Here is a 24174-nt window from a genome sequence, read left to right as displayed (position 1 = left end):
TTTGTGATGTGCTCTCAGCATGTCCTTGGAGTGGGACAGCACAATCTTTACCCCCAAATACTTTGTCATTCTTTACAAAATCTGTATTCCTGACCTCTACACACGTAATCGATTCTGGGTCTGAATTAGTCTACAGCCTTTACTTGCAAAGACCGATGAGATAATAGTTCTATCCAGAGCATTCCTTTCAGGGTTAATTTTGTTCCCACATACTTTGTCCAAAGTGAAACAAATTCTTGTGATCCTTCCTGACCAGCTCAGAAGTGACCTGAAGACATTATACTTGGAGGTGACTTCCAGAATTAACAGCTGTACCAGTTCAAAAGCGAATTATAGATAGTGCACTGGGCTTTCAAGATGGAGGATATTTGCCATAAGAAAGAAAGAACTAGCATTTATATAGCGCCCTTCAGGACTTCCCAAAGCACTTTACAGCCAATGAAATACTTTTGAAATGTACTCGCTGCTTTAATGTAGGAAACATGGCAGCCAATCTGTGTATAGTAAAGTCCCACAAACTGCAGTGCAATAAACAACCAGATCATCCGTGTTTTAGGTGTTGGTCGAAGGATAAATGTTGGCCAGGACATGGAGAGAGTTTAATAGAAGAGTATTCTCAACACAAAATGACCATATTGTTTCCAGAACAAAAGAGAGGATAGTTCTGAACTGTCACAACAAGCTATATAAGGCAGACCTGCCTGGTATCAGCCCAGAAACATTGTTCATTAATAGTCCTGACACACAGATAGAACTGACCCCACCAAAATACTCGCTCTGCCTTTCCATCTTCAGCTAGTATGCTAGTTCAAATCTCATTCTAACTGACGTGACAATATATAAACCGTTGTCCAACCTTTCTTTCTCTCTGCAATACTTCATCTCAAGCAATTGCATTCTGTTCACAAACTGGGTTACTCAACTTATTTAGTGCACAGGAAATGGACGCCATATTTGTCTACATAATGGATCAATGCACTTCAAAGTAATTCACTGTTTGCAAAGCAATCTAAAATGTTTCTGAGAGACATAATCAGGTGCTATATTAATGCAAGGAACTTCTTCTTTGTGGCAGTAAAGAGCCTTGTACATGAGCAGCCTGTGAGGATGGTGGTGGGGTTCAGCCACAGTCCTTTACTAAGAAAGAAAAGACTTGCATTCATCACTTCGAAATGTCTGAAAGCATCTTGGTGATGTGCAAAATATTTCAAAGCACTTCACATTGTAATAAATTAAATTATGCAGTTGCTGTTGTGTGAGTAGGAAGCCATCACCGAGCTCACAGGCTGATCAGTTACAACCAATGGTGCCTCTTTACATATTGTTCATCACTGAGGTCAAAGTAGGTGACACGGTGGTGGCCCATATGATGTTCAGTAGCATGAAATCCTAACAGTCTACCTCCTATAGCCTCGACCCTCCCAGGACATGGTCCTCTGCTGTATTCGCTTCTTCTCCCACAAACTATCCAAGGAAGAGAGACCTGATGATACATTCATGCTTCTGTATTCACAGAAGGCCCCCCTTTGACAACTTCCTTTAGCTATTTGCTGTTTTACTCACATCCCAAACTTTGCCTGGTGCTTTAGCAATAACAACAATGACGTTTATTTATGTTGCGCCATCAACATTGTAAAACATCCCAAGGCGCGTCACAAGAGCGTTATCAAACAAAATTTGACACAGAGCCAGATAAGGAGCTATTAGGACAGGTGACCAAAAGCTTGCTATATAAGGAAAGGCTTAGGGAGGGAATTCCAGACATTCGGGCCCAGGCATCTGAAAGCACGGCCACCAAAGGTGGAGCGTTTAAATCAGGGATATGCAAGTGGCCAGATTTGGAGGAAAGCAGAGACCTCAGATGGTTGTATGTTTGGAGGAGGTTACAGAGATAGCGAGGGGCGAAGCCATGGAGGGATTTGAAATCAAGGATGAGAAGTCAGCCAAAAATGAACACTGAGCCAAAGAAGGAGATCTACATGCAAAGCAACTGAATCCCCTAAATGTTATAAAGTCCATACACTTACTGGTGCCTCTCAGCTAACCCGTTGTGAGTATGTTGAACTGCTAGTCAGAGGCAGCATGAGAGCAGACATTCTGGTCGGAATCTTACCAACCCTGCGGGTGTGGGTTTGGAGACGGTCCCGCTGTCAAAATGGCCCTGATTGACAGCGGGGCGGGACCCCGCTCTGAACCCGCCTCCTTGTCAGTTTCCAAAGTGCCAGGTCTTGCTGCGGTTCACAGACCCGACACCAAGCGGCAGGCCGGCCAATTACCATTATTAAGAGGTACTTTAAAGGTATTTAAAAATAATTTTTACCAATTACTTATCATTTTCTCAAGTTTGTTTACAAGATTCACATCCCTCAGGGAACATGTCAGGTCAGTATTTCCAGCTCTCAGTGACTCTCCATTGCTTTGACTATTTGACAGCTGCAGAAGTGGTATAAAAGCTACCATTTCATGGCTGTTCACTTTTCAATCTCAGAAGCTGAAGCCTTCAGGATTTGGAAGACACTTTTGAACAGTTTGGTAGTGTTTGCAGTGAACTCTCTATTAACTGTCACCTCCTTGGAGCAACCTCTCGCCATTGATAGATCGATTCTGTCATCTCAACTTCAGCTGCCATCTATTCCATCAGCATCGGTGCCCTTGAAAAAATCTCACCTTTGTCCTCAGTCCCACGATCAGCCCCAACACCAGCATCACTAAACACACCAGCATCACCAAGAACAACACCAACCTTCTCCGCAATCACCTGATGCCACACAGGGCTTCAGCACCCGGCCACATTGCTGCCCGAGACACCAGGGATGGCTTCACCATGGCGAGATGATGCACCAGGTTGGCTCCACCCCACACCAGCACCATAAAGCATTCCTGCAATGCCCAAACCATTCCTTTCACACTCATCATCATTGTGGGGGTACCCTTATGTCTCATCATTCACTACAACTCACGAAGCCACTTCCAAAGGTGCACACAAATGTGTCCAAGAAGGCAAAGTGTTCAAACTAAAGATTTCAATGTTTGAAATAGCAGAATCACTACATGAACACTGGCTAGAAGACCCAAATGTCTACCCTTGTAGGTTGTTAGTTGGTATGAATGGACAACGATGAGGGTGAGTGTGAGGTGTGGCTAATGAGATGGGGATGTGATAATGTAGATAGATAGAGAGGGATGGGTGGTGGTGCAAGGTAAGTTGGTGTGAGTAAGGGTGTGCAGGAGTAGGATAGGGAAGGGAGAGTGATGGGGATGTGATGACTAGCACAGCAGGATAAGGTTGAGTGTGGCTTGCAGTAACATTTTGTGATCTACTGAGATCATTGAAAGGTTTGTGCCACTGCAGCCAGATCTTCCTGATGACATCCCTGGTTGTGTCCTCTTGTGCAATGTGCAACCAGGCTGCATTGGTGTCCTGGGCCGGTCTCTTCCATTGGAAGGGAGGAGGACCTCTCTGCGTGCTGTGACTCCCTCCATAAGCATCTGGAGGGAGTCATGGAAGAGTCTGGGTGCAGCCGTGCAACTCTGTGCAGTGCTTGTCAGTGTTTGCAGCACCTCAATGATGCAGAACACTGTCAGCACAACTGTCAAAATCAATGTGGTCATGGTCCCTTTAAGGAAACCAGCTGATGACGTGTCATCAAGCGACGTCACCAGACCCGCTTCCTTTTAATTGGCCGGGAACCTTGCAGGACGGGTTTAGTAAGCCCCATCTAGGGAAAATTCTTTTCACAGTGCGGGCTGGAACCAGGAGTGGGGTCACCATCCACCACCGACCCCGGACCCGCCACAGTTGACAAAATTGCGGCCTGTGAGGGGGAAATTGGGTTGCGAGAGGAAAATGGAGATTGTGAGGGGGGAGAAATGGGGATTGTGAGACAAAATGGGGAAGGTGAGGGGAAAATGGGAATTGTTCGGGGAAAATCGGGAATGTGAGGGTTGCGAATTTTTGGAATTCTCTACCCAAAAAGCCTGTGGATGCTGAGTCATTGAGCATGTTCAAGGCTGAGATCGATAGATTTTTGAACTCTAGGGGAATCAAGGGTATGAGGATTGGGCAGAAAAGTGGAATTGAAGGGGCCTTATGGCCTACTCCTGCAACTCATTATTATTTTCTCATGTTCTCACTAGATGCCTCTGGTCAGTAGTTCTAAAGCTAAAAACAGTAATGGATGACTGAAGTATATGAGTAGTTGTACAGATATCTCACCTTATTATATTGATGGATTATGAAGCCATTCAATGGAATATTCCTCCTCTTTAAAGCTTCTGTATATTCCCTGTGTTGCAAGTACTCTTTAAATAGGCTTGATTTAAAGAGGAAGTCTCCCATCAGAAATGAAACCGTTACAAAGTTTATTTAAAGAAAGATCTTTCCAGATTCGCCCTTCCCTCTTGAAACTGATGACTGATGCTGGGGTCCTGACCAACAGGTGCTTGGCAGAGCTGCAGTACCTCACCCATGTAACCTTTGTGCCCATGCCAAACTAGACGGTGCCTGTTGGGAAACTGCTCTCACACCCCTCTCAGCACCTCATGTAGGACGTGGATTTGAAACATGTCAATCTCCCCTCCTCCACTCCAATCACCCCTCAGCCCCGCCACAGCCTAGCCCTCCCATTGGCTGCAGATACTGCAAGATACAGAGCAACCCATCTGGAAGAAAATAGAGGCAAATACATTTAAATGAAATAGGAATGTTAACCTCACAAAAAAATGCAGGCCCAGAAGTCAGTCCAATGATACCAACAAAGAAAAAAAGAAAGAAGGAAGGAAACAAGGAAAGAAAGAAAAAAACTTGCATTTAAATAGCATCTTTCACAACCCAAAGCGCTTTACACATCACAGCCAATGAAGTACAGTCACTATTGTAATGTCGGGAAACGTAGCAGCCAATGTGCACACAGCAAGCTCCCACAAAGAGCAAGAAATAACGACCAGATATTCTGTTTCAGGGATAAATATTGGCCAGGACTCCCCTGCTTTCTTCAAATAGTGACACCGAATCTTTTACGGCCACCTTGGAGGACAGACAGGGCCTCGGTTAATGTCTCATCTGAAAGACGGCACCTCCGGCAATGCAGCACTTCCTCAGTATTGCGCTGGAGTATCAGCTGAGATTTTATACTAAAATCTTAGGAGTGGGGTGAGGTTTGAACTCACAACCTTTTGATTCATAGGCGTGAGTACTGAGCCAAGGCTGACACCAGAAAAAGACTTGATATGCCTCATCTGAAATTCTTCTCCCTTTACTTGTTTAGCAGAGTCATTAACTCATTTATTTTAGCGGAGAGACCTTTCAGACAGACACATTAAGCATTCGTTCAGTGGGATCCCACAGCATACTTCACGGATTAGTTTGGTGTATTTTACCACAGCATGCACCAGAGCAGAGTGTGCACTGTTTCTGCTTCACAGGCACTGGAATGGTTCCAGTTCATAACCACTTGGATCAGATTGGGATTTCTGGAATAGTTTCCAATTTAATACACTTACTGCCCAGAATGATGCCTTGTGCATCAGTGTGTGACGCATCTTGGGGAATGCAATTCCAGGACTGAAGCAGCTTGCTGTTGTGTTGCAGCTTGTTCCCTATGCAGCCCACAGCCCTGTGCTTTAGTTTGTTCTGCAGTCAAAGGCCTCCGGAGCAAACTTATATTGTACTTTGGTACCAAATTGCAGCTAATATTAGCACCACTCTGGTCCCAGAGATAGGGAATGAAAGAATGTGCCAGCAGATGTATGACCCAACAAAAATTGGCCTAAAATATTTTAGGAGTAGCACTACAGGAATGCTGTACTTCTACTGATGTATATAAGTGTCTGGCAATGCACTGCCACCAGTTTGATGCCACTTTTATCCAGTCACAGTATGAAAAGACGTGACATATCACACTGCTCCACACGACACTTGGGGTCGATTTTGATGAAAACCTCCGCCCGCCCAAGTGCTGCCCAAAGTGCAGCTGAGGTACCAGACGGTACTTTGGGCGGGATATTCATCGCCGAAGTCCCTCGAAGGTCGGCGTTGGCAAATGGACGACGTACGCCGGCAATCTGGGCGGCAGTGGGCGGGAGGTCTCATTCTTAGCGGCAGAGGAGCTTGCCGCCCAAGTGCTGCCGAGGATGGAGTCGGGCCCACGGAGAGCCGAACAGCTGGGAAAAAGAAATCATCAGTAAAAAATTTTAAAAAACTATCGGAAGACCTTCAGGAGACCACATCCAAATAAGTCGTTGTGGAAAAAAAATATATCAAATGTTCACTAACCTTTTTTTCAGGATCTTCATACTTACCATCGGGGACAGACCAGCCTCCAGCCACTCCCGCCGACTCCCACCCGCTGGAATATGGGAGCTCGGCCGGCGGGAGGTCAGTTGCGCCACTCGGCCGTCCAGTGACATTAGCGGGCGGTTCCCGACGGCTATCCCCTCACGCCTGCTCTCGGTCACCTCGAAAGTGACACTGGGCGGATCTTCCAGAGGAATGTCGGCGGCAGTGGGCGGTGAGTTGATCAATTTCGGCCCGAAGGTCTCCAACGCCTATTTTACACACGACAGGAAGGAAAGAAAGACTTGCATTTATATAACGGAGTGATTATCTGCAACAACATTTTTGTGTCCTTCTGCGCATGCACGCGGTCGGCCCCGCCCCGTTTTGCACATGCGCACCCAATCGCCTTATGCGCATGCACAGTGTCACCAAGGTCTGGCCGGGCACGTGCAGTATCCCACAGTTGCAGCTGCTGTGCGGCTTGGCTTTACAGCCAATGAAATACTTTTTTGACGTGTAGTCACTGTTGTAATGTAGGAAACGCAGGAGCCAATTTGCGCACAGCAAGCTCCCACAAACAGCAACGTGACAATGACCAGATAATCTGTTTTTTTTTTGTGATGTTGATTGACGGATAAATATTGGCTAGGACACCAGGGATAACTCCCAACTTCTTCTTCAAAAGAGTGCCATGGGATCTTTTACGTTCACCAGAGAGGGCAGACGGGGTCTCGGTTTAACACCTCATCCAAAAGACAGCACTGGAGTGTCAGCCTGGATTTTTGCACGTAAGTCTCTGGAGTGGGAAATGAATCCACAACCTTCTGACTCAGAGGTAAGAGTGCCACACACTGAGCCACAGCTGAAAGCAGTAAGTATGCAAATTCCACATTACTGTGACTGATCTCCACTCGAAAGCGTCAACCATCTTGGGAGAAAGATTGAAGAGAAGGGTTTTAAGGCAGCTTTTGAAAGCAGGGAGGGAGGTGGCAAGATTGAGGGACCTTGGGAGGAAGTCCCAAGGGAAGGGCAGATGGTGACTCAGAATGGCCGCCAGTGGTGCAGAGGAGGCGGCAGGGAACAAGATGTAGGGGAGCAGAGGATGTGTGAGGGCAAGGCAAGCTCACAGAGAAATTTTTCCTCACCACCACCCCCCAAAAAAATCGCTTTGATTCATAGCAAACATGTTGGCCCCGATATGGGTGGTGGGGTGGGTGCGGGGGAGCCTGTAATGCGGGGAGAACTGGCAATGGTTGGGAACGTTGACGTCAAGCCAAATTAAGTGGCAGGAGACCGCAGCTGAGGACCCTTGGGGATGGTCTCTGACAATCGGGGGGGAGGGGTGTGTGGTGTATGTAGCACACAAATCACTGACTCCACACGGTCTGGTGTAAATCTAACTGCTGTGACCTTCGTCCTTTATTGTTCAGCTCCAGAGTGCCTCTCAGGTGTGGTGGTCAGCCTTATATAGCCCTTGTTGCAGGTACTACCAGGTTTCCCACCACAGCGCCCTCTGTGGTGTGGCATAGTGCTTACATTACATTTAAGGTACTGGGACGATACACACATCATTACATAACATCACCTCCCCCCCCCCCCCCCCCCCCCCCACCAGGACACAGGACAACGATACACACATCATTACAAAACATCACACTTGTCCAACGAAAGGCAGGTGGGCATAGACAGTGCGTTAGTATGGTACATATTATCTGGTACATTAACTAGTTATTGACTGGTAACGGATCCTTGATTTCCTTGTTAGCCGTTATCATTAATTGTACTTCATCCATTATTTTACACAAATACAGTGGCCATTCAGCATTAAAAAAGTAATTCTTATTATAAATTCACTATCTCACATTAACATAGCTCATTTTAGACTCGCTCTGCCTTACAGAAGTCCTTTGTGGGGACCACCTCTTGGTAAGGCCCTTTTAAGACTCCCGGGTGCATTTCCTTTTTAAGGCGCCATCTTTGATGCAGGAGGATTCCACGAGGCTTCTCCTTGGGTGCCGCCATCTTTGATGCTCTGCTGCTCCGACACGATTCCGCCGCCATCTTCTTCTCTGCCGCTCCGGATGCCCTCCGCCGTCGCAGCCTCCACTCCCCTCCGCTGCCACCTGACTTGCCGCTTCTCCTGCGGCCGCCGTGGCCTCTCCAGCAGCCGCACTTGCCGCCTCCCCTGCGGCCTCGTAGCCGCCTCCCCTGCGGCCGTCGTGGTCTCTCCAGCGGCCGCACTTGCCGCGTTCCCCGCGGCCTCCGTAGCCGCCGACCTCCAGCTGCTGCCGCCGCCTGACGCTAACAGCTCCTCGGCGGGGCTCTTCCGAACTGCCGGCCATCCTGGATCCCTCGCACCCCGTCGGCTCAGTCCCCCCCCAATAGGCCCCTCTGTGCAGGGCTGCTTGCCTGTGGGGGCTGGGGCTGCAGGATCTCGGTGTGAGGTCCGGGGCTGGGGCTTACTTGTGGGGGCTGGGGCTGCAGGATCTCTGTGTGAGGCCCAGGCCTGGGACTTGCCTGTGGGGGGATTGAGGCTACAGGGTCTCGGTGTGAGGTCCAGGCCTGGGACTTGTCTGTGGGTGGATTGAGGCTGCAGCTCCAGCTAGGTCGGCGCTGCTCTCTGGGGATCCGGGACATGGCAGCACCCCGGGGAGCAGCAGCCTGTAGAGTGGTGAAGTCTTCCCAGCTCCCACGGACCGTCCCCATCCACCTCCGGCCGAGGAGTGTCGGCCCATCGCCTGCAACGACCCAGAGAGGTAAACCGTGCGTTTTGTCCCCATGGGATACCTGAACCATCGCTCTGCCAAGAACAGCTATCAGTTCCCTGGTGTAGGTACGCAGCTTCGCCGTGACCGGGACCAGCTTGGGTCATGCAGCTTGGTTAATCCACAGTTTATCATCAACGACGGACCCGAGCCCGTGTCCACTTCCATACTCACAGGGACTCTATTGATTTTTACTTCCCTTATCACTGGGGGCGAATTGTCGGTACACGTGTACAGTCCCAACACCTCATCATCTTCTACCTGCTCCTCGCTGAACAGTAGACCATCCACCATCTCCTCAGCCACATGGTGAGTCCGATTTCTTTTACACATACTCTGAAGGTGGCCTTTCAGGTGGCAGGTATTGCACGTGTATTCCGCAAACCTGCACCGGTGAGCCTCATGGCTTCCTCCACAGCGCCAGCATGGTGCTGCTTGATTGGCCCCCTTCAGCGGACTCTGAGTTCCAGGACCCCGAGGTCTGTGCTCTCTGCCCCGGGCAGAGCCACGTTCTGCAGTTTTGTCCGTGGTGGGCGCTATCCTGTGGACAGTGCCTGCCGGGTTCGAGACTGTGTGGATTATTTGCTTGGTGCTGCAAGTCGAGGTCATATATGCCCGGCTGATGGTGATGGCCTTTGTCAGAGTGACTGTGGGTTCCGTGGCCAGCAGCTTGTGAAGGAGGCCCTCGTGGCCAATCCCCATGACGAAAACGCCCCGCAAAGCCTCGTCAAGGTGTGCGCCAAAATCACAAGGCGCCGCGAGTCTCCTGAGGTCTGCAGCATATTTGGTGACATCCTGGCCCTCGGGTCTGCAGTGATGATAAAATTTGTATCTGGCCGTGAGGATGCTCTCCTTCGATTTCAACTGGTCACGAATGAGTTCAGTCAGCTCCTCGTATGACTTGTCCCTGGCGCTCCCGGGTGCCAGTAAATCCCTGACCGGACAGTAAACCTCATCTCCACAACTGGAGAGCAATATCGCCTTACGCTTATCTCTCATTGCGTATGTGTCCTCCGTCAGGTCGTTTGCTGTGAAGTAGTACTCGAGCCTTTCCATAAAGGCCTCCCAATCATTGCCCACGGTAAAATCCTTTAGCGAGCCCAGAGTAGCCATGGTTGCATGGAGTTCGTCCGTTTCCTCATTGCTAATGTGGTGTATGTAGCACACAAATCACTGACTCCACACGGTCTGGTGTAAATCTAACTGCTGTGACCTTCGTCCTTTATTGTTCAGCTCCAGAGTGCCTCTCAGGTGTGGTGGTCAGCCTTATATAGCACCTGTTGCAGGTACTATCAGGTTTCCCACCACAGCGCCCTCTGTGGTGTGGCATAGTGCTTACATTACATTTACGGTACTGGGACGATACACACATCATTACATAACAGGGGGGAGCGAGCAAGAAATCCAGGCTTGTTGTGGGGGGGGGAAAGAGAGGGGCAGTCGGGAGAGAGGGAGCGAGAGATCAGGGGTTGTGGCAGGGTAAAGGTCGACAATTATGGTAAGAGGGAGACAGAGGCCGCGATTGGTAGAGAGGAGGCCGAAGGCTTCCTTGACAGGACAGGAGCAGCTCTCCTGCTCTGCCGGGCCCACACGGAGCACTGTAAAAGGTACCTCCCACCTCCCGTTTACTGCCACGGTTTCCCGAGCCCTGCGAAACACGGTTGGCAACTGTTAAATTTAAAACAGGCTCCCAATTGGACAGTGGGAGCCCAATTTAAATACACTTTAAATCAGGCACCGTCTGTCCGCTCAGGTGGGCGTAAAAGATCCCATGGCACTCGCACGGCACACTACTCACCACCGTGAAAATGGCGGCAGTTGCATCCGCCGAGAGATGGGACATGATCCCATTTTAAGATTTTACAGCCTCCCCCCTTCTACCCCATCCCAATCCTTTCCCTTCTGTCGTGGAGGGTTAATATCAAGGCTGTTGTAACTCTAGTAAGGTAGAATTAAGAATCTAAATTGTGGAAAGGCAGGGGTTTTTATTTTACAAATGAAACAGTTGAATGTGAGTTGATTTAGATTTCTACTTTAAAATTGGTACAGTTCCCTGCAAACCAGTGGCAGAGAACTATGTACAGATCGACCACTTCCAGCTCAACAGACACAAGGCTGGGTCACAGACACCTTGCTTTCTTCAGCTAGAAATGGGTCCAAAGAGGTGGGGTTAGGGCTTAGGCACACAAAGAAATGCCTAACAGGTACCGACATCGATCATGAGACTTGCATGACATTAAATAATGATCTTGAATGCTGGCAGATTTTGTTAACTTCACTAATAATGTCAACATTGCCAAGCTGGGCCAGAGTGGACCCAACCTGCAAGGAAAATACTGGTAAAATACAGACTGAATGAAGGAAGAAAGAAAGAACTTGCATTTATATAGTGCCTTTTACAACCTCAGGACATCCCAAAGCGCTTTACAGCCAATGAAGTAGTTTTGAAGTGATATCACTGTTGTGATGTGGGAAATGCTGCAGCCAACTTGCGCACAGCAATCTCCCACAAACAGCAATGTGATAATGACCAGATAACCTGCTTTAATGGTGTTGGTTGAGGGATAAATAAGAGCCATAACACCAGGGAGAACTCCCTTGTACTTCTTCGAAATAGTGACATGGGATCCTTCACGTCCATTTGAGATGGCACACTGGGTTTAACGTCTCATCTGAAAGACGGCACCTCTGATGGTGCAGCACTCCCTCAGTACTACACTGGAGTGTCAGCCTAGATTTTGTGCTCAAGTTATGAATGGAGTAGAAGGAAAGTGCGGAGTGTGGAACATGCCCAGGGGTCCACCGTTTGGCCCAGCAGAGTGGATGAGTTCAGTACACAACTGGATCACTGAAAAGTCCCACTTTTATACCCAATTAAATCAATTTCTAAATCAGTACCCTGTACTGAAATGGAAAACCAGAACAAATGAATGTCCGAAGGAAACATTACTGTGAAATAAAAAATAGGAACTGTAGGATTTGGTTGTCTTTTTTTCAAAATGATGCTTGTCTAAAAATTTCTGGGGATTTTCTTTTTTATGGCTTTGCAAAGTAATCTTTTTACGTGCTTCCCTTAATATTTTTATAAAATCAAATCATATAATTGTAGAAAAGCAAAATACCGCGGACGCTGGAATCTGGGATAAGAAGAGAAAATGCTGAAAATCTCAGCGGGTCAGGCAGCATCTGTGGAGGGGAAACAGAGTTAAGGTTTCGGGTCGATGACCCTTTGTCAGATCTGGAGAGTGTTCGGAAAGAACACATTCTTAAGAAGCACTGAAAGGGGGAGGGGAAGAAAGAACAAAAGGGAAGGTCTGTGATAGGGTGGAAGACAGGAGAGATTAGAGAAACAAAAGGGATGATGGCCCAAATTCAAATGGTAATGCCAGGAGTTAGAAAAACATTAGTCAAGATAGGGTGTGAATGGCGCCATTCGCCATGACGTCATTCAATGGTCATGAAAGTCACTATTTAAATGCAAGTCTTTTTTTCTTTCAGACAGTCCTGTCCTGGAAGGGGAGCAGGCAAACTATTGTCCCGAGAGAGTACAACAGGAGGGAAAATGTGCATCATTTGCGCCTCCTGTTAGCTGGGAGCTGTTAACGGGGTGCAAACAATTTCTTGCCCGGGGTGGAGGGGCCACTGCCGCCTCCCGTGAAATACTGCGGGAGTTAGCGGAGGCACAAACCGGCAGTGCCCCGCTCCCGCTCCTGTCAGTAGCATCCCAGGCCACTGCGGCAGCGATGATGATGTCATCGCCGTGCACAGCGACCCGCTTTCACCCCGGAGCAGAAATTCGGTAGCGCCGTGTGAGGCCGCCGCGTGTCATGTCAATGCCAGCCTCGCGAGTCGCGAACTGGGCCGCACTCCGCTCACGGGGCAGAAATTAAAGAGGAGGTGCGTGCCACCATTTTGTTTAAATTGGCGACTTTTACCACTCCGGCCTTTCATGGAATATTTCGTGGGATCCGTACCGCCATGTTGCAGCCCGGCACTCCGCTTCTGTGCAGAGTGCAGAAATGCTATGACACTTTGGAGACCTGTTGACCCCATACCCAATGTTGGCTACTGTTTGAGCTTCCATGATGACAGTCTGTGCTCGGCATAATGTCAACAGGGTGTAATGAGTTCTAGAATGATACGACAGATGGGGGATTTCAGTTATGTGAAGAGACTAGAGAAGCTGGGGTTGTTCTCCTTAGAGCAGAGAAAGGAGATTTAAGAGACGTGTTCAACATTATAAGGGGGCTTCGATAGAGTAAATAAGGAGGCATGGTTTCCACTGGCATGAGAGTTGTTAACCAGAGGACACAGATTCAAGATAATTGGCAAAGGAACCAGAGGGGAGACGAGGAGACATTTTCTGGAATGCACTGCCCGAAAGGGTGATGGAAGAAAATTCAACATTTAACTTTCAGAGGAAAATTGAATGAATACTTGAAAAGGAAAATCTTGCCGGGCTATGGGGAAAGAATGGGACTAATTGGATAGCTCTTTTGGAGAGCCGGTGCAGACATGATGGGCCAAATGGCCTCCTTCATTCATTTCAATGAAAAGGATTAAACTTGGTCTTCATAGACAGCTTCATCTGGCACAAGTCTAGATGTTCCAGTTGGCATTTAATGGTAACTTATTTAAAATAAATCCCAGAAATAACAAAAAAAATAACTGCAAAAATACAGGTCTCAACATCCTGAGAGCCGGCAGCCACACCCCGAAACAATCTGAACCGGGTGGATTCTAATAACCTTTACACTGCACAATTCAGTAATGGGGGGTAGAGGGGGCAGGGGAAATTACTATTGTGGTCATCCCTGTTGTGTATCTGTAAAGCATGCACTCCCATGTTCCGCCACCAGGGAGTGCATCCCCTGAAGTCCCAAGGGATCCCAGCATCCCTTGGGAGCACTGTATATAAGCCGGCCCCTAAGGCCTGTTCCTCACTCTGGAGTGTCTTAATGAAGACTGAGGTCACTGTTACTTTAACCTCCCTGTGTACAGTCTCATCTGTGTTAGGAACACAACAATCCCAGCAGTGGACTTTAGCAAATCCACCCACTCCTCTGTGGGGTCACTGCTTAGGGTTGGCAACTCTGGTTGGAGGCATTCCTGGAGGTTTAGTCACATGACATTCTGACCACATGACACCTGACCATGTGATGCCCCGTCACATGACATTTGATCCGTTTCTTCTACAAATATGATTGCATTTATCTTAGAAAGGTTGGGTCCCCTGTCGTTGAGTATTTTTCCATTTGGTTTTGCGTTGGCAGCTGTCGAGCGACAAGTTCCAAGAACCAGAAGGCCACCCATGAGCAGACAAAGCGAGTACATCGAGGGCGGGGGGGAGGGGAAGAGGGGGAAGAGGGGAAACCGAGGGCAGGGTGGGAGGGGAAGAGGGGAAACTGAGGGCGGGGTGGAGGGGGGAAGAGGGGAAACCGAGGCGGGGGGGAGAGGGGAAACCGAGGTGGGGGGAGGGGGAAGAGGGGAAACCGAGGGCAGGGTGGAGGGGGGGAACAGGGGAAACCGAGGCGGGGGGGGAGAGGGGAAACCGAAGTGGGGGGAGGGGGAAGAGGGGAAACCGAGGGCTGGGTGGGGGGAAGAGGGGAAACTGAGGGCGGAGTGGGAGGAAAAGAGGGGAAACCGAGGCGGGGGAGGAGAGGGGAAACCGAGGTGGGGGAAGGGGGAAGAGGAGAAACTAAGGGCGGGTGGGGGGGAAGAGGGGAAACTAAAGGCGGGGTGCGGGGGGGGGGGGAAAGAGGGGAAACCGGGGCTGAGAAAACTGAAGGTGGGAGAACGATTCGCAGAGGGGAAACTAGAGGTGGAAGGAACTTTGATTCCATCAGCAACTAATGGCAAATCACTGAAATTGCACTGATAACACAGTAAAGTGGTAACACACAGATTCCCCTCAGAATCAACAGTAATACAATAACTCAGTTATTTGTAACTGGTAGTAATAAGTGTAATGCCCCGATATCCTACCTCGATCGAGTAGTAATCTGATAACCCGGAAACCTTAGCCCGAATCCCCCTGCACTGCACAAGGTATGGCCGGGCTCCCCAGTCGATGCTACTTTTAACGGGCCCCATCTCTCTCCCTACCTCCTTGGACTCTGGTTTGGACTCGGGTTCTGTGTGAAATTGACGACTCTGAACTGGGAGTCGCAGTCAGAGCTGATCTCTACTTCAACTTCACACGTCAAAACCAGGCGGCACAGACCGACCTGAATCAAACCGAGACATCGCTCAAAGGACAGTGGGCTCGGTGTTTGGGGCAGTTCTCACAGGTCGCATCATCCGGAACTCAGCACAACACCAACATTGTTGAACCATTCCCTGGGCTGCGACTCGATAAAGGAGAGTTTTCATGGAGTTATAGAATTTACAGCATAGGAGGCCATTCGGCTCCTGGTGCTGCTGCTCTCTCCCATAACCCCACTCCATCCCCAACCCAATCTTTTTATACTCTACCTTTTCAAATGCGTCCCATTCCGTTTGAAATGAAGTTTTAGTCTGTACCTCAATTGCCTCATGTGCTGAAGTATTCCATGGTCTTTCCTCCCCCCTTCCCCCTTGTTTCTTCCAGTAAGAATCCTTGTTTCCATTCCCTTGTTTCCCATTAACCCACCAATGGAAACAATCTGTCACTACTTATAATATGTCCTTACTATACAGTACAAATGCACATGAGGTCCATATAGAGAGAAGGTCACTCTGTGACCAGTAACATTTATTCACCAGCACTGAAATGGAGAAGATGGGTGAGCTTCCTCTTTTATACCTGAAAGTCCAGGTTAAGAGTGTCTCCCACAAGTTCACCACCTAGTGGTCAGTGTTCTCACAGTGTACAACTTAGGTCAGTTTATACATGGGTTACAATGATAGTTGAATACATGATATCACCTCCCCTCCAAAGTCTTATTGGGATCACAGGTTAAGTCTCTCTGGTGGTTTACGCTCCCTTGTAGACCGCCTGAGTTGGGGCTCCGGTTGTTGGGCGCTGGCCTGAGTGTCTGCTGTTTGCGGTGCCTCAGGCCTGTCTGGACTGCCCACAGTGACTGGGCTCTCCTCCACTTGGTTCCGGTGTTCGGTTACCTGTGGTGAAGTGAACTCTACATCGTGTTCTTCCTCTGCTTCTTCTCTGGGGTTGCTGAACCTCATTTTTGTTTGATCCACGTGTTTGCAGCAGATTTGTCCATTGGTAAGTTTAACCACCAGAATACTATTCCCCTCTTTGGCAATCACAGTGCCTGCAAGCCTTTTGGGCCCTGCAGCGTAGTTAAGGACAAAGACAGGATCATTTACATCAATACATCAGGTCCTCGCATTCCCGTCATGGTAGTCGCATTGTGACCGGCGCCTGCTCTCAACAATTTCTTTATGGTGGGGTGTATAAGGGATAACCTGGTTTTGAGCGCCCTTTTCATTAGCAGCTCTGCGGGTGGAACCCCTGTGAGCGAGTGTGGTCGGGATCTATTGGCCAACAGGAGGCGTGATAAGCGGCTTTGTAGGGAACCTCCTTGGATTCTGAACATCCACTGTTTGATTATCTGCGCTGCTCGTTCTGCCTGGCCGTTTGAGGCCGGCTTGAACAGTGCCGTTCTGACATGGTTAATACCATTTCCTGCCATGAAGTCCTGGAATTCAATGCTTGTAAAGCACGGGCCATTGTCGCTGACCAAGACGTCCGGTAGAACATGGGCGGTGAACATTGCTCGTAGATTTTCTACCATGGCAGAGGATGTGCTTGAATTGAGAATGTCACACTCGATCCATTTGGAGTAGGCGTCGACTACAACCAAAAACATTTTTCCCATGAAAGGACCTGCGTAGTCCACATGGATGCGTGACCATGGCTTGGTGGGCCAGGACTAGGGGCTAAGGGGGGCTTCCCTGGGCGCATTGCCCAGCTGGGCACATGTGTTGCACCTGCGAACACAACGTTTCAGGTCTGCATCTATCCCTGGCCACCAAACGTGTGACCTGGCAATTGCCTTCATCATGACAATGCCTGGGTGCTCATTGTGGAGTTCTCTGATGAACGCCTCTCTGCCCATCTGGGGCATAACTACTCGGTTTCCCCATAATAGGCAATCGACCTGAATCGAGAGTTCATCCTTGCGCATGTGAAGTGATTTAAATTCCTCAGGGCATGCCCCGTACTTGGCAGCTCAGTCCCCATTCAGGACACATTTCTTGACTAAAGACAGTAGCGGGTCTCTATTTGTCCAGACTTTGATCTGACGGGCTGTCACGGGTGAGCCTTCGCTTTCGAAAGCTTCAACAGCCATAACCATCTCAGCAGCATGCTCGGTTTCCCCCTCGGTGGTGGCTAGTGGGAGCCTGCTGAGTGCATCGGCACAGTTTTCGGTGCCTGGTCTGTGCCGAATTATATAGTCATAGGCAGCTAACGTGAGTGCCCACCTCAATATGCGGACCGATGCATTTGCATTTATGGCCTTGTTGTCGGCCAAAAGGGACGTTAGGGGTTTGTGATCTGTCTCCAGCTCAAATTTCCTGCCAAACAGGTACTGGTGCATTTTTTTTACTGCATATACACATGCAAGCGCTTCCTTTTCTACTATCCCGTAGCCCGTTTCTGCCTGGGACAGACTTCTGGAGGCATAAGCTACCGGTTGTAACTGACCCTTAGCATTAACATGCTGTAACACACAACCGAACCCAAAGGACGATGCGTCGCACATTAGAAAACAAGTTTATTACATGGGTCATATAGCATTAACAGATTGTTGGAGCATAACAAATTGCGTGCTCTCTCAAAAGCCCTTTCCTGGCTGTCCCCCCAGGCCCATTCGCGACCTTTGCGTAGGAGCACATGTAGCGGCTCTAACAGCGTGCTCAATTTGGGAAGAAAGTTACCAAAATAGTTCAGGAGCCCCAGGAACGAACGCAGCTCCGTCGTGTTACGGGGTCTGGGTGCTCTCTGGATCACCTCCGTTTTGGACGCAGTAGGTCTGATCCCGTCTGCTGCTACCCTCATCCCCAGGAATTCTACCTCTGGAGCTAGGAAGACGCACTTCGCCTTTTTCAGTCACAGACCTACCCGGTCCAGTCTGCGTAGCACCTCCTCCAGGTTGTGGAGGTGTTCTTCAGTATTGCAACCCATGATGAGGATGTCATCTTGAAAAACCACCATCCTTCCAATCGACTTGAGGAGGCTTTCCATATTTCGTTGAAAGATCACGGCGGCCGAGCGAATCCCAAACGGACATCTGTTATACTCACACAACTCCTTATGTGTCGTGATGGTGGCCAGCTTCTTCGACTCACTCGCCAGCTCCTGGGTCATGTAAGCTGAGGTCAGGTTCAATTTTGAAAACAATTTGCCACCAGATAGCGTTGCAAAGAGGTCCTCCGCTCTCGGTAGCGGGTACTGGTCTTGGAGTGACACCCGATTGATGGTGGCCTTGTAATCACCACATATCCTGACCGACCTATCCGCCTTGAGCACCGGCACAATCATGTACGGCACCGCTCTGGCCTTGTGGTGTACTGGCCTGGCGTCCGGGTTTATGTGAATCACTACCTTGGTCCCCATGAAAGTACCAATGCGTAGTTGAAATAGTGAGGCAAATTTGTCCAGGACCTGTGAGCATGATATTCGCTCCACAGAAGAAATTGCATTGACATCGCCCCATTTCCAGTTCATGACAGCAAGCCAACTCCTCCCCAGCAGTGCGGGACCGTCCCCTGGGACAATCCAGAGTGGCAACCTGTTCTCCAAATCTTTGTGGGTCACAACTACCGTGGCGCTGCCCAGCACCGGAATGATCTCCTTTGTATATGTCCGTAGCAGTGCGTCAATCGGCAATAATTTTGGCCTCCTGGCCTTGGATGCCCACAACTTGTCGAACTGTTTGATACTCATAGGGACTGGCTGGCCCCCGTGTCTAGCTCCATTGATACTGGGATGCCATTGAGGAGCACTTTCATCATTATCGGTGGCATCCTGGTGTATGAACTGTATATGTGCTCCACGTGAACTCGCTGAACTTCAGCTTCCAGCAATTTCCCCCAGTGTCCATTTGGCCTGGTAGGGCTTACATCAGGCCCGTCCTCCTCGTATATCAACCTGGCTGCAGGCTTCCTGCACATACGCGCCAAGTGACCGCTGACGTTGCAATTTCTGCAGGTGTATTGCTGATACCTGAAAGCTCTGGCTGTGTGTTTGCCTCCACACCTCCAACATGAACCGTTGTTGGAAACAAAAGGTCCATTACCAGTCGATCGTCTCTGACTGTCTCTGAACTGTCCTTACACACACCTTTGACAGGTGTTGATGGCCCCATTACTGGCCGCATTGTCCCTTGCGATGGCATGAATCGTCATTCAGCTAGCCATTGTATCTGTTGAATTCCCCCTTTGGGTGCGACTACATGCTCGGGCATGTCCGATTGCCCCTGTCTGACTGGAAAACTGTGTGCCGCGTTAACATTTAAACCAAGATTTTTGTCCAAACATCATTCTGGTCTCTTCCTCCCCTGAGATAAATGTCTGGGCCATCAAAGCCGCCTTTTCCAGGGTCAAATCTTTGGTCTCAATCAGTTTCCTGAAAACCCCAGCATGTCCGATACCCTCAATAAAAAAGTCTCGCAGCATCTCCGCTCTGCATGCATCTGGGAACTTACATCGGCTCGCCAGTCGCTGGAGGTCTGCCACGAAGTCTGGAATGCTTTGCCCTTCTCGCCGCCGGTGCGTGTAAAACCGGTGTCTCGCCATGTGCATACTGCTCGCCGGTTTAAAGTGTTCCCCGATCAACTTACTGAGCTCTTCAAAAGTCTTGTCCGCCGGCTTCTCTGGCGCTAGAAGGTCCTTCACCAGGGAGTACGTCCTGGAACCGTCAGGAGATGAGCCCTGCGTTTGTCGGCCGAATCCTGTCCCAACCATTCCTTAGTGACAAAACTTTGCTGTAGTCTTTCAATAAAATTGTCCCAATCATCACCAACACAGTACCTCTCGTCTGTGCTGCTAGTGGCCATGCTCGCGTGGTTTAAATCCCAGTTTCTCGTCGCCAATAATATGTCCTTACTATACAGTACAAATGCACACGAGGTCCATACTAGAGAGAAGGTCACTCTGTGACCAATAATCTTATTCGCCTGCACTGAAGTGGAGAAGATGGGTGGAGCTTCCCCTTTTATACCTGAAAGTCCAGGTTAGGAGTGTCTCCCACAAGTTCACCACCTAGTTGTCAGTGTTCTCACGGTGTACAACTTAGGTCAGTTTATACATGTATTACAATGACAGTTGAGTACATGACAATTTACCCACAGTGAAGTCCCACTCCAGGGACTTGAGCACATAAATCTAGGCTGACACTCCAGTGCAGTGCTGAGGGAGTGCTGCACTGTCAGAGGTGCCGTCTTTCGGATGTGACATTAAACCGAGGCCCCGTCTGCCCTCTCAGGTTGGCGTATATGATCCCATGGCACTATTTCGAAGAAGTGCAGGGGAGTTATCCCTGGTGGCCTGGCCAATATTTATCCCTCAATCAACATAACAAAAACAGATTATCTGGTCATTATCACATTGTTGTTTGTGGGAGTTGGCTGTGCACAAGTTGGTTGCTGCATTTCCCACATTACAACAGTACACTCCAAAAGTTCTTAAATTGGCTGTTAAGTGCTTTGGGATGTCCAGTGATCGTGAAAGGTGCTATATAAATGTAAATCTCTTTTTTTTCACTCATCATCATCATAGGCAGCCCCTCGGAATTGAGGAAGACTTGCTTCCACTCTTAACATGAGTTCTTTGGTGGCTGTACAATACGACAACCACAGTCTCTGTCACAGGTGGGGCAAATAGTCGTTGAAGGAAGGGGTGGGTGGGACTGGTTTGCCGCACGCTCTTCCTCTGCCTGTGCTTGATTTCTGCATGCTCGGCGACGAGACTCGAGGTTCTCAGCGCCCTCCCGGATGCACTTCCTCCACTTAGGGCGGTCTTTGGCCAGGGACTCCCAGGTGTCGGTGGGGATGTTGCATTTTATCAGGGAGGCTTTGAGGTGTCCTTGTAACGTTTCCGCTGCCCACCTTTGGCTCGTTTGCCGTGAAGGAGTTCTGAGTAGAGCGCTTGCTTTGGGAGTCTCATGTCTGGCATGTGAACAATGTGGCCTGTCCAGCAGAGCTGATCGAGTGTGGTCAGTGCTTCAATGTTGGGGATGTTGGCTCACCCTTTTACTGGCTGCTCCTCTCTCCGTGCTGATCCCACTCACCACCTTGCTGCTGCTACTTCTAGCTCTGTAGAAAATGTTGGTCCCAGCAGCCACACCAACTCCACAACTCACTTAAGCCCTACCGCTACAACATCCGATTCAGTAATTCCCTATCTCTCCCGAGCCCTCATTCCCCAGTCCCGCTCTTTCTTCACACTGATTCCTCATTCCCCAGCTCCCTGTTTCCCTCTGAACCCCTTCTCTCCTGCCATCCTTCACTTCAGTACCCGCAGATTTCAAGCTACAAATGTTCGGAGAATAAATAAAAACAGAAAATGCTGGAAATACTCAGCAGGTCAGGCAGGATCTGTGGAGAGAGAAAGAGAGTTAAGGCTTCAGGTCGATGAACCTGCACCAGAACTGTGACTCCGACGAAGGATCATGGACCTGAAACATTATCTCTGCTTCTCTCGTCACAGACGCTACCTGACTGGCTGCATGTTTCCAGCATTCTCTGTTTTTATTTCAGATTTCCAGCATCTGCAGTATTTTGCTTTTGTATTCCTGTTCAGAGAATCCCTGAATGCCGACACGCGCGATTCCCAAGTCTTCAGCCCCAGGCTCACGGCAATGATGGTCGGGTGACATCACCGAGCCTGATGCTTTAAGAGCAAGAAACTTAAAATAGCTGACCTCCCGGGCTGCTGACAGCACAGCTCAGGAAGAGGTAACCCCGATCATTCAGGGAGGGTTGGGAACCCTATGCTGCTGTCTGTGGAGGATCTGCACATCAGGCCCCACCCGCTAAACACATCATACCAGCAGCTCCAGCCTGTGTTGGGTTAGCTGGTTCCAGACACGGTGGCGGCAGGGATACAATAGGCTGAGTAGATGGAAAATAGCCATGGTTCCAGCTCTGAATTGATATCCATTGAACCCTGGTTGGAAAAGATGTAGGTGTGGACAAGCTGAAGCTTTGCAGTGATGCCTCATACAGTGGAAAGCTCAACAACGAAAACTTAAGCAACGAAGAATGGACACACAAGCAAGGACTACCAGCAAACATGAGCTGTGAGAGGAGAAAGCTAGCAAATAAACATAGCAGTGACGAATTGCGGGTTCTTCACTGATTCCGACCAGTATTTTCACTGGCATCTATCTGACAATATATGGAAAACTACCCAGGTACGCCCTGGCCACAAAAAGCAGGACAAATCCAATCTGGCTAATTACCGCCCCATCAGTCTACTCTCAATCGTCAGTAAAGTGATGGAAGGTGTCGTTAGCAGTGCTATTAAGCGGTACTTACTCACCAATAACCTGCTCGGTTTGGGTTCTGCCAGGACCACTCGGCTTTAGACGTCATTAAAACCTTGGTCCAAACACTGACTAAAGAGCTGAATTCCAAAGGTGAGGCGAGAGTGACAGCTCTTGATATGAAGACAGTGTTTGACCAAGTGTGGCATCAAGGAGCCCTAATATAACGGAAGTCATTGGGAATCAGGGGAAAAACTCTCCACTGGCTGGAGCCATACCAAGCACAAAGGAAGATGGTTGTGGTGGGTGGAGGTCAATCATCTCAGCTCCAGGAGATTGCTGCAGGAGTTTCTCAGGGGCAGTGTCCTAGGCCCAATCATCTTCAGCTGCTTCATCAAAGACCTTCCGTCCATCACAAGGGCAGAAATGGGGATGTTCGCTGATGATTTCACAATGTTCAATGCCATTCGCAACTCCTCAGATAATGGAGCAGTCCATGCCCGCATGCAGCAAGATCTGGATAACATTCAGGCTTGGGCTAATAAGTGGCAAGTAACATTCGCGCCACATAAGTGCCAGGCAATGACTATCTCCAACAAGCAAGAATCTACCACTGCCCCTTGACATTCAATGGCATTACCATTGTCACATCCCCCACCATCAATATCCTGAGGGTAACCGCTAACCAGAAACCTAACTGGACCAACCACATAAATACTGTGACACAAGAAGTCAGAAGCTGGGTCTTCTGCAGCGAGTGTCTCACCTCCAGACTCCCTAAAGCCTTTCCACCATCTACAAGGCACAAGTCAGGAGTGTGATGGAATACTCTCCACTTGCCTAGTGAGTGCAGCTGCGTTGGGCGGGCCACATCGTCTGCATGCCAGACACGAGATTCCCAAAGCAAGCACTCCAGGCGGAGCTTCGAAATGGCAAGCGGCCCCAGGTGGGCAGAGGAAATGCTTCAAGGACACCCTCAAAGCCTCCTTGATAAAGTGCAACATCCACTGACTCCTGGGAATCCCTGGCCCATGACTGCCCAAAGTGGAGGAAGAGCATCCGGGAGGGCGCTGAGCACCTCGAGGCCCATCGCTGAAATCAAGCAGAAACCAAGCGTAGACAGTGGAAGGAGCATGCGTCAACCCAGGCTCCCTCACCACCTTTTCCTTCAACCACTGTCTGCCCCACCTGTGACAGACTGTAGGTCCCGCATTGGACTCCTCAGTCATTTGAGAACTTACTTTTAGAGTGGAAGCAAATCATCCTCAACTCTAAGGGACTGCTGCTGATGATGATGATGATGATGATGATGATGATGGAGTGCAGCTCTAACAACACTCAAGAAGTTCGACACCATCCAGGACAAAGCAGCCCACTTGATTGGCACCCATCCACCACCTTAAACATTTACTCCCTCCACCACCGGTGCACCGTGGCTGCAGTGCGTACCATCTACAAGATGCACTGCAGCAACTCACCAAGGCTTGTTCAGCAGCACCTCCCAAACCCACGACCTCTACCACCTAGAATACAAGGGCAGCAGGCACATGGGAACACCACGATCTCCAAGCTCCCACCATTCTGACTTGGAAGTATATCGCCGTTCCTTCATCATCGCTGGGTCAAAATCCTGGAACTCCCTCCCTGACAGCACTGTGGGAGTACCTTCACCACAAGGACTGCAGCAGCTCAAGGCACTG

Source organism: Pristiophorus japonicus, chromosome 8, assembly GCF_044704955.1.
Source record: "Pristiophorus japonicus isolate sPriJap1 chromosome 8, sPriJap1.hap1, whole genome shotgun sequence".
NCBI classification, from domain to species: Eukaryota; Metazoa; Chordata; class Chondrichthyes; family Pristiophoridae; genus Pristiophorus; species Pristiophorus japonicus.
This window is presented reverse-complemented; position numbering follows the sequence as displayed.